Genomic DNA, 17,178 nt, shown 5'->3' with positions numbered 1-17,178 from the left:
GTTCCGTTTTGCCTACAATAGATAATTACTGAAGAGTCTGCCAGGGAAGTACGCTGTACATATTCCTAGTCTTTATATTTATTTGACGCTGTACAAAATGAGATCCACATGGATTAAACAAGAACAATACAAAAGGTCAGTGCTACTGCCAGACCTGGAAACGATGTAAGAGTTCCTGCGCCGAAGAGCTTACAATTAACGGATGAAAGGCAGACGCAAATCGCTCTGGGATGATCAACTACTTCTCTGCCCGAGGCCTGTAAACTCGTTGAGATATGACACTACAGTAAGGTACAGTATAGCGTTTTAGGGGCTGATTCTATATGTGACGAAACGCCTGTTAAGGGCCTTTACGGATGAAATTCCCTATTGAAGTCAGTGGGAAGTTTCAGGTATGATCGGCCACTTCTGCACTTATACAATCAATATACATACGCCTATAATATATATTATCTCTAACTGTGCATTCTATGTCTAGTATATGATGGATACCCTGTTCACTTATGTAACTGTATTTATATCCACGTATTATTTGTCATCTTATCTCTATGCCCAGGACATACTTGAAAACGAGAGGTAAATCTCACTGTATTACTTCCTGGTAAAATATTTAATAAATAAATCATAAATAAATCTTGGACATTACAGTGTTGTTAGCCGAAGATTACTGGCCATGGAACTCTGGAGACCTCTGGTGGCCATTATGTGGAACTCCAGTGTAGGTTTCTTTAGGCTTTTGTAAAAGGCTTTGATTTGCAGACTTGTCAAGTGTCTATCTGATTTCCTGTGGGTCTCCCTGCTTTGGAGACGGTCTCACTGATATGTGGCGTGTAAGTGTTACTCAGACTTTAACCTGATCCCCCTGATACAAGTAAACACTTTTCTATCAAAATTACATATTTGGGCCTAGAACCCCCAAATCTCACGGATGTCAGTCCTTTGAGGTTTTTGATGCAGTCACTTCAGCAAGATGTGTGGGAGTTGCAATAAAATTAAAGCACTTAGCCATGTAACGCTCTCTCTACCGTTTCATAACATTTTTTTCTTTTACAATTTAGTGTAAGTTTGAATAACTTTTTAAATGTAGGCCGATCTCGGAAAGCAACACACCGTACGTAATATACAACAGATAACTCTTTCCTCTGCGGAAGACCGGATGCTGCATCGATTCCTGTGTTGTAGAGATCAGGTGTGAGGTATAAAGTAGTATAAAGTAGCTCTTAGAAAATTCACAAGATGTAGATGCCAGATTTAGCAGCCTGTCATTTCACATTTAAATCCCTCTAACATAGATAATTACTGGAAGATTAATGCATTTAACAAAGCCGGAAATAAAAAAAAGTAGAGGCAATTTGTGAAACAATCACATCATGCAGCAGGTCGAGATCCTTTTTGAAAAACAATCCAAAATTGAAATTACAGTGAGATCCAGGCCCCGAAAATATGCGAAAATAACACAGGAAAGCACAATACTCCTCAGTGCAGCCTTTTGTTGTTGTTACAAACTAGAAAATGCATTGAATTTTAAGCAGCAAAACAACTATTTCCTATTGAACATTAGAAAAGAGGCGTCTAAGAGGGGATATGATAACTATATACAAATATATTCGGGGACAGTACAAGGAGCTTTCAAAAGAACTAATCACCCCAAGGCAGTACAAAGGACTCGGGGTCATCCCTTATGTTGGAGGAAAGGAGATTTCACCAGCAACAAAGGAAAGGGTTCTTTACAGTAAGGGTAGTTACAATGTGAGATTCATTACCCATGGAGACTGTGATAGCAGATACAAAAGATTTGTTGAAAAAAAGGTCGGACATCTTTTTAGAAAGGAAAGGTATACAGGGATAAACCAAATAAGTAAACACGGGAAGGATGTTGATCCAGGAAGTAATCGGATTGCCAATATTTGGAGTCAGGAAGGAATTTATTTTTCCTCTTAAGAGATATCATTGGATGATATGTCACTGGGGTTTTCTGTTTGCTTCCTCTGGATCAATATACTGTAAGTACGGATATAGGATAAAGTATCTGTCTAAATTTAGCACAGGTTGAACTTGATGGACATATGTCTTTTTTCAACCTCATGTACTATGTAACTATGTAACTATTCTGGGAGCCGTTTATCAAACCCGGCTGCAAAAAAAGAAAATAAAACAAAATAAATAGCTGACATTGGATTTATTTTGTCTGTTATAAAGCTGATGCTGTTTATTGCCCTAGTTTTGCATTTTGATTCAGTTTGACAGAGGCCCCAAGGCCACTCAACAAACTAAATACCATATTTTACCAAGTGGAAAAAATGCGATTAATTTTTTTTACACCTTAATTGCACTAATTATGCAGCAGGGAGAATTTGATAACAAACTCCCGTGTGTTTCAGTAACAGCCGCAGCAATCTGCTTCCATATTATAAACACCGGATTTTTCAAGGGAAAAACTTGTAAGGGGATTTTTTTTAAATAACACTAATACTATTTCTCAACCTAGCTTACTTTAATTTTTCAGCCGCGACACTGATGAATAGATTTGAGTATGTAATTGGCCTAGCCAGTAGCAAATGGAGTCACTGCCTTATCACTCCCAAGACTATTACAGTAGCGATACATACAGCAATCGGACACCTGTATAAACCTTTGTTTAAGTCCTGCAGCCACTACAGAAGAAGCAATGTGGGTGATGTACTGTACATAGCAGATGTCTTGGTTGGGTTTGCCTAAAATTATATGCCCGAGAGGCATGTTAATACTCGGTGTAAAGGGCTGCTAGGCTTTAGGTATGCGAAATATAGGTCGTTTTTGACGGACATTCAGCACTGAAAGGGTTATTGACTTCTGTGAATCCGTTAAGTGCCATGTCCCGTGCTCTCACCCCTCAGCCCCCTTTCTGAAGTGATGTATGGCTTCTAAATTTGCGGTTGACCAGAGTTCTGCACAATCCCATTTAGACCGGAATTCATGCAGATCCTGTATCCTGATGTGGTAACAGACCCATGCCATGTGCAGGGAGGGCGATGGGTGAGCTCAGGCTGCTGATGATGAGAGAAATGACTTGACGGTCCTTTCCAAGCCAAAGTTACAGAGGGGGAAGGGAATCGCCTCCTTGCTCTGAGCCACCGGAAGGTATGGCCTAACATTACCGGAACTGTGATAAAAGCGGTCCTGTCCAGCACATGCAACAACAAGGGAAAGGATTCATGTTCAAACTGTCAGGAAGAAGGTCCCGGGTAGCAGAAGCGCAGATATCTAGCAGATCACAAGTGATGCTAGAAGATATTTGACCAGTCGTGACGTTAAAGAAGCTATTGCAATCCATTCTGTTTGATGATTCCCTCCACCCCCAACATTTTTCCAGTCTTACATTAGAGCCCTTTCCCCCACCTCCATCCCCCCTCCCCCCCCCCCATATCTGGAGGTTTCTTCGCCCCAACTATTTCCTTCCCTGAGAGTTTTTTGGGACGGATTAAAAACAAAATGTCCTCTGTGCGGCTTCCTTCTGCTCAGCCAATCAGTAATGGAGAACGATGCCCTTTCTCTTATTGCCTGTTTGCTGACAGGAAGTGGCCTGGCGGCCATGTTTGTTAGAGCTAAATTGACTTTTTGCAGTCTCCCAGTGTAGAACAACCGTGATCTTTATAGGGGTACAGCCCATTTTTATCAGTGCTATAAAAACAGATGTAGTGGGATTGATCGAAAGGTTCTGATCCTTAGATACCCCTAGGATATTTTAAGCTGTTTTTTTGGCCTCTAAAGAAAACTTCTGAAACACATCCTGCTAACATCGCCAGCTGAACATTTTGTTTATAGGAAGAGACAGAAGCAATGTTTAAATTCTCTAATCAGCCTGGATTTCACACTAAAAGTATCCTAGGAACAATCTCAGGTTAAAAAAAAGGGACAGCGATGTGACGTGTAGCAAAACTAGAGAACCCAGAAGAGTGAATCCGCGACTTCTCCACGTTCGCAAACCTCGCCCAATTGACATGTGATACATTGGTTAAAGCAGAACCCCTCCCCCCCCCACCCCCTGGAAGTAGGGTGGCCATGGGGCTTCTCCAAAAATACTGGACACAATCGTGAAATGTGCGACGTGCTCGAGACACATACACACCTCTCACCACTCCATGCTGTTTCCTCTTCTCCTTGGCCCCACCACCAGGCTCCTGACATCTCTTTCTGATTGGCTGCATTACCCAGCAGCAGCCAATCAGAATGGAGGAAGCTGCCCAGCCCACTAGCAACAGCCCTGTCCTCTCCCTGCTAGGGGAAATCACGCAGTAATTTACTGTGTATTTTTGTCATGTTGGATGTAGCATTGGGCTTCTCTGTCGCTTGTATACATTTGCCACGCTCATTAGCTCTCCTTTTTGACACTTGTATACATATATATTTTGTGGGGGCTCAGGGGTTCCCATAAAGAGCTTGCTGGGGTGTCTCAGCTGTTGGAGGTTAGTGGCTCCTCCTTCCCAGGTTTTAAGCTCGCCCCTCCCCACTTCCCAAGTCAGCAGGTTCCTTTCATTCTACTGGATATAGATCCAATGTTGGTCTTTCTCCCTCCTAATAGAGGTAAATGAGAATTTTAATCCTAATAGAGGTATATTAGTATTTTATCTGGTAGTGTTAGGACCTGTGAACAGGTTCTGCCTTGTCGTGGCTCACAGACTTACAATGCTTTGGCCAAAGGGTTAAACTAAATGACCTTTTTTCAAGAGAATATATAAGTATTTTACTGTGTATTTTTGTCATATTGGAAGTGGCATTGTGCTTCTCTGTCGCTTGTTGTAAACATACACACATGCCCAGTATTATTCTAATTTTTTACTAGACAGTGTGTCCAAATACAGGACAGTCCTGTTCAATACTGGACACCTGACAACCATACGGCCGGGAGTCTATATCAGTTGACCTCATATAAAGTACCTGGCCCCCTGAGCATGTCCAGCTCAAATGAAATAAAAATGTGCGTGGAAAATGATGATTTTCTTACTCTCTGGTGCCTGAGGTTACCGTGGAAAACTTTAGACTGCGCTGCGTTCTGGGAAGAGCTTCATTTTACCTCCTTAAACACTTAGTATTTTTAACGCTTTTATCTCCTGAACGGTGTGGCCTATTTAAATAAAATCAACACAGCACCGGGCAGGGTATGAAGAGATCTCACACAGTGAAATTAAACAGCAATCATTGGGGCCCGGTGCTTTCAGCTGCAGAACAGGATTCTGGGTAGTGACCTGCAAACCGGCATCTAGTTGGCGTGTCACATTTGGCTTCCCATGCTCCTGTTATATGGCTTCCCTGGAGCTTTTTCCTGCTGCATTAAACAGCTTATATGACTAAGCCAAGGCCTTCACACACACAGATGCTGTTAATTCAGAAGTTGGGGGACATCTAGTGGCTACAAGACCACAGCACTGCTACAGTAATGGAAATGTATATAGGATGTAGCAGGATACCTTCCCTGCTGATGCAGTTTTACAGGAGAACCTGTGTGGAGAGCTTGAGCCCAGCACCGAGCAGGTTAATTCAGAGGTAACTGTCCTAAATAACCTGTTCACTTGGCTAGTTAGCGCCTTTAAAAAGCCTGCAGCTTTGACTGCAGAGAGAATCTCCAGCACAAAAGAGTCTGTGCTGCTAGAGAGATCCCAGGGGAACTGGATCTCTCTGGCCAGGAAGGAACTGGATCTCTCTGGCCAGGAAGGAACTGGATCTCTCTGGCCAGGAAGGAACTGGACCCTGGTCCACCCAGGAGAGAGTACCCTGCAGAAGGACTTTCAGAACCCTAACCCGGCAGAGAGGTGACTGACCTCTACTATGTTACCTGGTAGTTGTTGGAAACGGGCCTCACGTTCCAACCTGTAGATCACGTTTATGGGGAAGTGCACCGAGTGCTACTAGCAGGAGTTAGGCTGTGTGACGGTGCTCGTCTCAAATCAGGAGGCGGACCCACAGGGCTGAGGTAGGGATGTAAAGGAACCAACCAGAGCCCTGGGACAGAGACCTGGAAGAGTATCCGTAGTCGGTATGGAAGCAGGGGTCAGGGCTGCCGGCAATGGTGCGGAGTCCAGGGGATAGGCAAAAGGTCAGGGCAGGCAGCAGTGGTGCAAAGTCCAAGCAACAGGCAAAGGGTCAGGGCAGGCGGAAGGTAGCAAGGTCGGGGTCACGGTCGGGGGTCAGCAACAAGGAATCCAAACAGATAACGGAAAGGGCGACAGCAAAGACCGGCAGGAGCTGCAGAAACACAGAACTTTGCTCGGCAACTCCACCCAGGAAGTGCAGCCTTATATAGCAGGCTGCCAGTTACCAAAATGGCCAAATAGAGTAGAAAGGACAGGCAGCCTGGAAAACACGAACTGGCATCGAAACCCGGCACGGATCGAGCAGAATCCTCACAGTCTGATTTCATTTTTTTTTTTTTTTTTTTTAAATCCTGGGGATTTTTTTTTGCTGGTAATAAGCAGTTTCTGTTTTGAACATGGTGGCGAATAAAAAGCCTATCTTTTCTCTTAAAAAAGTCTCATGGTCAAAAACCGTCTGCCCACGTCTCCTGCATGTGAATATTCTGAAATCTCAGCTCGTAAATGGTAATGGAGCAAAATGGTAGGACATCCATCCAATACCAGTTAGTGTTGTATTGTCACACAGCACACTGGCTCCAGTCTACTGCTGATTCCTACTATTATTAATATTTAATGTAAGGAAACACATTTGTAGTATATGGGAACATTGTAAATTGCACCATTAAACGTCTAGGTTGACTTGACAGTTGAACCACATCATCTCCTACAAAAGCTGTTTCTTATTAGCAGATATGGAGAATAGGAGATTTTCCGAGTGGAGACAGGTTTTGTAATCCGTTCCCCGGCAGGAGTAACATTGTTGTACTGTACACATGAGAATTGCTTCCCCACTTACAGCCAGCAGAGGGCGAATGTTTCCCAACAAGACCAGGATGTTCTAACAGTTGGTGCTCACTGGCTCTTCTTGACTTGATGCAAAACAAAATTGTATGGCCAATTCCTTCACTAGCTGCATGGTCCTTATATGGAGGAGCGCAGTGATTATATATTTGTTCTTCTTGACTGATATCTACCAAATGGCCCCCAAACAAAAAAAGCAGCACCTTAAGATAATTGTAAAGCAGACGGTGGGTCATATTTACTAAACTATGCTACTCCAATAAACACTCTCCAGTACCGGGCGTCACCTTACACCCCATTTACTTAAAAAGAATACGGGCGAGGTGTCTTATGGAGTGTAACATGGGCAGGCCTGTTTACCACAGCTAGAGCTGTTGGGTGTCTGCCAGGTGGTGGGTAACATTAAAAAAAACGCTAGATGGAGCTCTACTAATCCCAAAGAAACAGTGATAACAAATAGTCTATCAATAATAATTAATAAACATTCGATATGTATAGAAAAACAGTGAATCATAGAAAATAAATAAAATGTGAAAATAAAGGCAAAACCACTTATCACTCGACCCCGTAGAAAAGACTGTTTCAAAAGTCTTGAAGATGCACTGCTAGTTCGAGATCCAGGGGACCGTCGCCGAATGCCCAAAAAAGAAGAAATGTGGATAGTGTAATACAGTATAAACCGTGATTAATAAACAAAATAAGGCTCCCAATTTCCTACTCACAAGTGAAGTAGAAAAAGGAGCATGTGTGCCAGTCTTTGACTATAATCGTCACAGTCTGGATGGGGGGGTATATGCGGTCAGCAATCTCAGACAAAAGAGAAAAAAACCATAGTGCAGATCAAATAACACATTTATCAGTGAAGAGCTCACAAATGGAGGCTTACATGGATCCAGAAAGTAAAAGCAGTGAACAGCTGGGCACCTCTGTGTGTCGCGACTTTCACCACCTCGGTACACACTGCTACAGCTCTCGCGTGCGTCTGGTCCCGCGGCGTCTCTTCCGGATTGTGTCGTCACGGACTACCCGGAACGGAGGACACCAACAAGGATCCCTCTGCTTCTCTTTCTATAGAGAGACCGTATATACCCCACCATCCAGACTGGGACGATTATAGTCAAAGACTGGCACACACGCTCCTTTTTCTACCTCACTTGTGAGTAGGAAATTGGGAGCCTTATTTTGTTTATTAATCACGGTTTATACTGTATTACACTATCCACATTTCTTCTTTTTTGGGCATTCGGCGACGCTCCCCTGGATCTCGAACTAGACGGTGGGTAACCCCTGCCCGGAGGAAGGCAGTACTGCTAATGTACTAATGTCCCCATCTGACACCCGCAATGGTTTAAAAGGCATGAAAGGGAAGTGCTTCTCTATCTCTCCCTGGTCTGTATTCAGACCACATGTCCCTGTCCAGGCTTTCTAGAGACAGCAGGGCGTGCGGGCCACTTGAGCAAGTCCCAGGTGCATAGGGACCCGGGGTAACTATGTAGACGTCTATAGACGTACATGGACTTTCATCCATGGAAAATACTTTATGTTGTAGAACTTTAGCTAGGAAAAGCTTATACTTTATGTTGCTGAAACTGCAGCTTAATAAAATCCTACGTAATTTCCCCCAAAACAAGTATCCCGTCTTCACCTCTGCATGCATCACCTTCATGGAGTAATGTCACATGGTAAATATGGCCCTCTGTATTAGGAGTGACAAAAAGAATGAGTTTTTGTTAGCCATGAAGCCCAGACAAAAAGCTTAAAGGGGTATATTCAGTGTCGGATTTAAAAAAAATGCCGCCCTTTAGCGCTTATCTGGTGTCGTGTCCTCGTCCAGCACCGTGCTGTCCCATTGCCATGGCAACAGGATGACGTGTGACATCACGTTGCCGTCCATGCATTTTGGGACAGAAAATTTTTGGGGCGGCGTGCGCAACCTGCGTTTGACAGCCACCAAGTGCCGACCGCGCATGTGCACAAAGGGCTGGCAAGCGCCAAGTGTGACCGTGTGGCCGGCGAGCACCAGTTGCGCATGCCGCCCCTAAATTCTACCGTCCCAAAATGTTGCCACACTAGGCCCGGGCAGATCGGGCCTAATGAGAAATCCGCCAATGGGTATGTTATTTAGAGCCTAAAGTACTTGAAAGTGAGTACTTTTATGTTACATGGTAGATCAGGTTGAAAAAAGACATGTCCATCAAGCTCAACCCATACTTAATTTAGATGACAGATACTTATCCTATATTTGTATTTACAGTATATTGATCCAGAGGAAGGCAAACAAAAAAAAAGATTTTAATTTCCTTGGTTCACTAATGTCTGAAAGATAAAACCTTGAGAGCAACCCACATCTCTCCTTCTGACACTTATTTCCATAGCTAACGCAGGGATATTGTTTGAAGTCAACCACAACAGACCTGCAGCAAAGGCTCATCAAGAACAGAATCAATAACTTTACACGTGGGCTGTGGTAAAGGCTTGTTCAAATATCAATAGAGGGCAGGGTGGTTTTCAGTAATATCCATACAGCGACCCTGTGAGTCTCAGAGATAAGATGTTGAATAAATGAATCACAATATAAGCACATTGTGCCAATATTTTACAGCAACAATCACTCTCCAGTTTGGTGGAGACCAGGACCCCAACATGTGGAGATTACAGCTGTTAAATTATGAGTGAGCAAAACCATAAGGATGTTTTGACTCATTGCATCTTGTCCACACTCTAGACTTCTTTGCATAAACCTTACAACACCATATTCTTACTATATCACTGGACAACAAACCAAATTGTAGTTGAAGCCGGTACAGATGGAGAATCCATGATAATGTCCCATTTTGTGTAATGGAAGTGTTTGGTCTGTACATTGGAGTTAATCTCATTCATTGGTGATAGACCTCAATAGAGCTTTGCTCAATGAGATCTGTCATATCCCATTCACATGGAATTTTTGGGGTCAATATTTCATACACCTCACTGATTGGGATGCCTGGAGCCTCTGTACCTTAGTCTTTTGCCCACCTCCCACTAGTAATATCTTATTTTACTATTTGAAAATGGAGGATAATGACCCAAACATCTCCAGCCCTCCTGAAGTTTCCTGTTTGGCCTTGTCACTTAAGCAGATTGTACATGTCAGAGCTTCGACCGCTGTTAGCCGTACATTTCCGGAGAGCTGCGCTCATACCTCCAGCCTTGGCCTCCCCTTCATTATCAGCACGATACCAGATGCCTTGCCAGGATACTGTGGTAAAACTGTGTACAGCGTGAACGGCAATTTGGGGTTTTCTACGGTGTCAGCCTTGAAGACAAATTGAGGTGGGGAAAAACCCATCATGTCACTTTTTATTATTTACACGAGTTTACTTCTTGCATGTGGGAGAAATCTTCACATTTTGCATTGAGATGGGCCAGGATTTTCATTGAAGGGCCTCCTGCTTCCTTTGCTTACGTGGATGACCTCCATATTTATGTTCACCCTTGTCAGCTAGTATCCATCTGGCTGATTGAGTTATATTATGTCGCCCTCTATAGAAGACACAATGCCTTGCATGGATATATTGTATCTTATTGCCAATATGTTCCAATAACCCATTACTGCAGGAGAGGTTTGCCTCGGATTTCAGGGGTTTGAATGACTTCCTAAAGGATTGTGGACATCTACAAAAAAAAAACTGAACATGTGATTATACAATTTATGTTCTGTTACCCACTTAAATTATCAAATAGATGGGAAAACGGCAATCAACTTCTGGAACTAATTACCACTGGATGGTGTGACAACAAAAAGTGTGAATGGTTTTAAAAGACATAATAATGGAGGGAAAGTCCATAAATGGACCATATGAATATGGACCTTGTCAAGATGGACACAAATGCAAGCTCCATGCTGAGTCTTACATCTCCCAATGCCGGACCCAGGGAGGGAGTTATATTCTGTTCTTAACATTCTCAGAAGCTTCTGGTGCTGCTCCTGTTAGACACAACAAATTGGACTTCATGGACCATTTTATCCGACCTGGTGTAAAAAGCTCTTATGTTCTTATGTTGTACAGAATTGATGAATGGCTGGAAGTTCACGAGGTCATGTTGACGTGGTACCACACCTCCCTGAAACTGTCTAAATTAGTTCTGAGCTACTCCCCTATCTGTCCTGAGGGATGTGGGGAAACAGGCTACATTCCTACATATGTAGGGGTCCTGTCCAGGAGAGAAGCATCTTTGGAAGGAGGTGAGATAGTGGACGCAACAGATCTTGAATACATACCTACCACTAGACCCATCTTTCTATTAAATAGGCCCCTCCAAAATTAACTAAGGCAGTGAATAAACTAATATCCCACACAGCAATAGCAACAAGATGCAAGCTTGCAGCATTATAGAAAAAGAAAAATATTAAACATCTGTCCAAAATACATAATAAAATGTGATTCATCTGCCAGATGGAAAAGATGACTAGCCTTCTGAACGATTCCTGTTCCAAATTTCAAAACTTCTGGCAACCTTGGCTCTCTCACACAGGGCCCTGGCCTCAACCCTCTCTCAGTCCTTCTTTGATCTCGAGGCTATGAAGGTGGTCTTCGAGAGAACTTCTTACCCCCTGTTACTGGGACCTTGTGTGCCTTCTCCCTGGATCAATGCCCTGGATTCCACGATAAAAGCTGCATTGTAGGCCCCGCCTCACTGGGCCCGTATTATGAACAGATATCAATTTGAAATGTATCTGTACCGATCTGTAACACGTAGGATTAAATTGTACCAGTTTTGCCCAATAAGGTGGTTTTTTTTTTAAATAAAGTTACGTTGAAAAGTACATACTAACCTTTTGACCCTGCTTCGTCCACTTTGTGAGCCAATCAGCAATCGGATGTATGACGTAGGAGGGTAAAATGGAGGAAGCTCCTCCTTGGGGGCCCGAGGCAGCCATGTTGTTTGTGGCAGGAAGGTCAAACCGAGAGACAGAGAGAGACAGGCACAGAAAGAGTGAATGTGTGTGTGTAACCGGTTTTCTTCCCAGCTGCTTCTAAAATTAGAGGGTACGATAATTATGAATAACTATGTAAGAATGTGACCCTCCCCCTCCCACATTTGTATTTCTGTACCCCTCCCTTATGCTTTTGTGCAATAAAACTGTGAAAACCTTTCAGTTAAAAAAATACAAATCTTTACCACCTTCTGTTACCATCTCATTGAACCATGGCTGTTTTGATACGTAAAATTCAGAGACATAAGCTCCGACCAGGGGTGGAACGAGGGCTGGGCGAGCGATGCAGACGGTCTTTTAACCCCTTGTGAGCCCGCCAACACGGCTCTGCCCAAGAACGCTGGCACCGCAAAGGACAGCGTTACAATCCTCCACGCCCAGTGCTCGACCGGTACACAGAAAAACCTGCAGCCGTCCTATTATTTCCAGCACTGTCAAAAACCCCGCAAGAGGCATTGGGTAGGGTGGCCAGCTGACTTCTCCAAAAATGCTGGACACAATGGTGAAAAGTGCAATGCGCCTGAAACCCACACACACCCCTCTCTCCGCTCCATGCTGTTTCATCCTCTCCTGGGCCTAGGGTTGCCAGGCGGACTCAATGGTGAAAGGTGCGTCATGTCACTATGTCCAGGGAGGAAAATACCAGACACATACATGCCCAGTATTACCTCTCATTTTTTACTGGACAGAGTATCCAAATACAGGACAGTCCAGTTCATTACCGGACACCTGGCAACCCTACCTGGGCCCCACCCTCAGGCTTCTGACTCCACCTAATTGGCTGCATTAACCAGCAACAGCCAAGGATGGAGGAAGCTCCCCAAGCAACAGCTCTGCTCTCTCTCTCCTCAGGGAAATCCTGCCGTCCCCAAGCCGGACAGGTCACTATGTCCAGAGATGACACATACATATCCAGTATTACCGCTATTTTTTTACTGGACAGGGTGTCCAAATACAGGACAGTCCCGTTCAATACTGGGCACCTGGCAACTCTACAAGTGGGTATCTGAAGGATCCCTGTGCCCCCAGTCAGAAGACACAGAAATTGTTTTGTCCTCTCCGCAAATTGGGGGAGAGGGGGCTCGGTTGGCGGAACCTGTCCTGGGCGCCAAAAAACGCCCAGCTCCACCTCTGGCTCTGACAATTGTACTTTGGAAATACAGTGGAAACTGACTTATTTTTAAGGTGTTGGGAATCACAAACGCTTTGGAAGCAATAAATCTATAGAGAATATTGGGTAGGTGAGACAAGACAGGTGTATAGAACAAAATGTGGGAGTCTAAACCAGGGGTGCGCAAACTGGGGGGCACGAGATTTTGTTTGGTGGGCGCAGGCGGTTGCAGAGGTCCCACGCTCTTCCCCAGGGCTTTTAAATGAAATCCCGGGGACCGCGTGAGGCCTCTGCCACCTCTACTTACCGAGGTTCAGCCGGCTTCAGGACGTGTGACCATGGCAACACGGCGTCAAATGACGCCGCAGGGTCATGTGACGTCATGGTTGCCATGGTAACATGATGTCAAACGACGCCGCGGGTCGCGTGACGTGACATCACACGACCCTGCGGCGTCATTTGACGCCACACCGAGGTAAAGGGGGGGGGCTCGACAACGGAGGAGAGCAGGAAAGGGGTAGCAAGAAAAGTTTGTGCACCCCTGATCTACTCTAAACTACGAGACTGGTATATTTTCGTCCAGCAGATGGAGCTGAATGGCCCCATTCAAGCCAACGTTCTAAAACCAAACACAGTGATGTCACAAAGTGTCTCCACCGGAAAAGGTGCAAAAATAGCGCCAGGTTTATTGATGTAAATAACACTGTTGCCACCAGACTGGGAGGAGACTGGACAAAATTAGTGACACAGTACGAAGGATTTATTTATTTTTGTAACTGTTTTTTTTATTATTTTTTTTACATTGTTTTGGCTTAAGCAGCAATTAAATGTCTTGGTTAATTTACCCTGGTAACAAGTGACAACTTGGAGCAGTCTTTTTTTTTGTGGTTTTTTTTTATGGTTGCAGAATTCTTTACTTTGCCTTCCTATTTGCTATATGCTTTGCGTATGCATTTTGCATATGTTGCCGATATAATTTGAATAATAATTATTAATAACGATCCTTTGGGTTCTATAACTATACATTGAATTTTTCACGCAAACGCCTTTTTGCCAATCCTATTTTTGGAGAGCAGAGTGATAAAATGATTTTCCAAGCACTCAAGGAGTCTGCATTGGTGTTCGAGCCCTCTACATCTCCTATACCTCAGATATTAAAATGTAGCTAGTCTGCTTTTTAGAGAACAGGATTGTGTGTGTGCTGCATTTATGCACAGCGTTTTAGATACTGGCAGTGTGCTCTACACCAGTGATGTGCAAACTTTCCTCCCCCCTCCCCCCCCACCAGCGCCCACCTGCCTGCTCTCTCCCCCTGCTCGCACCCCCCTCCTTACCTGCGTCAAATGATGCCGCGGGGTCACATGACATCACGTTGCCATGGTACCGTGATGCCACGTTGCCGTGGTGATGCATCACCGAAGACAAGGTAAGGGAAGTCGCGATCCCCTGGCATTTCATTTAAATGCCTTGGGGAAGAGCGCGGGGTCTCTGTAACCACCGCGCCCTCCCTGGTAAATCTTGTGACCCCCCACCCCGTTTACGCACCCCTCCTCTACACAACTTAATTATTATTACTAAGGTAACCCTTGAGTTTGCTTTGATTTCTTGGAGGACATGGGTATTGTTCTCAGTGAAGGTTGAGCTCTCCTCATAGGCTTGTCCTACACGACAGGTCCCTGGAAAAGGGAGGAGATGGACTGTGGGTACAAGGCTTTGATGCACACATGCCTTTTCTCTCAATTGTCAATCAAATTATTATTTTTTTTAACGCTGCCTTTCATCTGACATGAACTTCCTCAGAACTGCAAGATCTTTCGGGCTGGATCTTCTAACAGCTCCTCTCCGAGTCCCTTTGATTTTTATTTTATTTTTTGTACGCGTTTCATATTTTAAAGGCAGGTAAGAGTCTGCTGACAGGTCAAGAGGGTTTGTCCAGAGTTAAACCAGCAGTTTGGGGTGGCCTCATGAGTCAAATAATATGCTGACATTTATAGTGATACAGAGTATTGCTTTCATGACTTCCAACCTCACTGATTCCACCTCCCCAGGTCCTCAATATGTAAGGTTGCAGCTGTACGCCTGTCTAGCTTATACTAACAACATAGAAAGAGGAGCAAGCCAAAGAGAATGGTCCGGGGGGCTAGATGAGGCCCGCAGGCCATATTATCCACACCCCTGGTGTTGATGTAGACTTCGTCAGGACTTTGATCTAAACTATGGCTACTACGTTTTTGGGCAGGGTGGCGAGCGGAGAAGGCTTTAAAGAAAAGAACGCCAGGGACTTTTATAAAGAAAATACAATTTTTTATTTGCACAAATTTCAGGAACAACAAAAAATCAGCTTGAGTAATAAACTCCAACGTCACCCACCAAGGGGCAACCAAGTTCCCGCTTGATGGGTGCACTATACTTCAAGGGCCAGGGGTGCTACCCAGGCTGAGATTCGTGCTAAAGCTTGGACTACAGTATGTCATCCACTTATTTGAGACACAGGGCCTATCGGCCAAGAACATCACGTCTTGCAGAGCTCTGCCTCGCCTGCCCTCTGCCCTCTGCCCCCTGCTTGTGACTGCAGAACTGGGCACCACTTCAGCTGACTGCTTCCCTGTCACCGTCCCGGGCCTAACATTGTAACCCCGATCCCCTTACTCCCTCCTGATTGCAAATGTAACTCACTATTTATGTAATTGCTAAGCCACTCCCTCAACTACAGGGAAACGAAATGTCCAAACGGGGTAATTTTAACCCCTTGTATACATAGCCACACACTTGTTATTACACAAATCCTAATAGCGTTGTCATTATACACTAAAGGGACAGTGTACAGCATTGTAGATTTGACTTTGCAGGGTGGAACATGTGTTTTTAAGGAATTGTTAGAGGCAATCGTCGCAAGCTAATTTATTTATTTATTTTGAACATAGGATTGAAGCAGGGGGTCTACGAAGTGGAATTAATTTCAGCTCCGGGATGCCCTGCTTACTGAGATACTTGCCTCCGTATGGGGCGCCGGTAGCCGCTACGGCTCGCGAGCAGGGTTAACGTAATGGCCGCTTTTCAAAGCTCCTGAGCTCTGCCAGCCAATAGGAAGCTTGTGACATCATGCGGTGTGGATTCCTATTGGCCCACGTCACACGGGAGCTCGAACTCATTGGGCGAACCGCTCACGTGACCCGACTGTCGCACAGCAAAGACAAACACGTCTGTCTCGCCACGCATTGGTCGCCTCGACGCTCACATGCGCGCATGCGCACACTATGCACATGCGCACACTATGCACATGCGCATTGACCTCCATTGGTTTGAATTTGGTGCGAGTGACGTCGGAAACACTATGGACGCAGCTTAACATGAAGAAGCGAGCGAGGGTTTGTGAATGTGCTCTGCAGCAGATGCGAAGTAGCTTGGTGGCCAGAAGCTACTTGGTACCAGGAATGAATTGGATACAGATATCGGCCCAGGGCGATATCTGCCTTACCGGCCCTCCTCCCATGACGTGGCGTCGTGATGTCACGTTGTGGTGGCAACGTGTCACCATGTGATGTCGGGTCCCCATGAAAACACGATGCTGCAGCTGGAGATGCTGCTCCGGTAAGAGACACTTATAGAAGCTCTGCACTCTTCCCCCGGCAATCAGCTTAGTTGTTGTGGGGAAGAGCGTTGGGCCTCTGTAACCCTCATCAAGCCCTCCTTACACAATACACGCACGCGCGCTACAGCCAAGGTGGTTCCTGCCCATGGACCCACTGAGCATTTGCCCCGTTTCCCGCCGGCCCAATCCACCCATGCTTAGTACTAATGTATCATGCAATAAATGATAATATTAACAGATAATCACATTGGTCTTGAACTCAAATACAAACTTTATGATGTTTACTCTTTTCCACGTCCATGGAGGAAATGACCCCGATATTATCTTTCTCAATCAGCAGAAGCGCTGAAACATTATGTTTTGGTAACTGTGGTTAAAATGTACAGGGATAAGGAGTATCACCCTTTTGAAGTGTCACTCGTTTTTAGAATCAGTAGCTCTTTAGACTTCTACACAATCGCCGAAATCAGACGGTTTCCATTATAATCCAAATGTTCTACCTAGAAGACCTCCAGTCTCGCTCGTCCTTCGCAGCTATGTGATTAACCCCTTCTCTGCCAAAGAAGCCTACAACGCAAATCAA

Source organism: Ascaphus truei, chromosome 17 (genome assembly GCF_040206685.1).
Source record: "Ascaphus truei isolate aAscTru1 chromosome 17, aAscTru1.hap1, whole genome shotgun sequence".
NCBI classification, from domain to species: domain Eukaryota; kingdom Metazoa; phylum Chordata; class Amphibia; order Anura; family Ascaphidae; genus Ascaphus; species Ascaphus truei.
The sequence above is the reverse complement of the archived record's forward strand: the minus strand, read 5'-3'. Positions refer to the sequence as shown.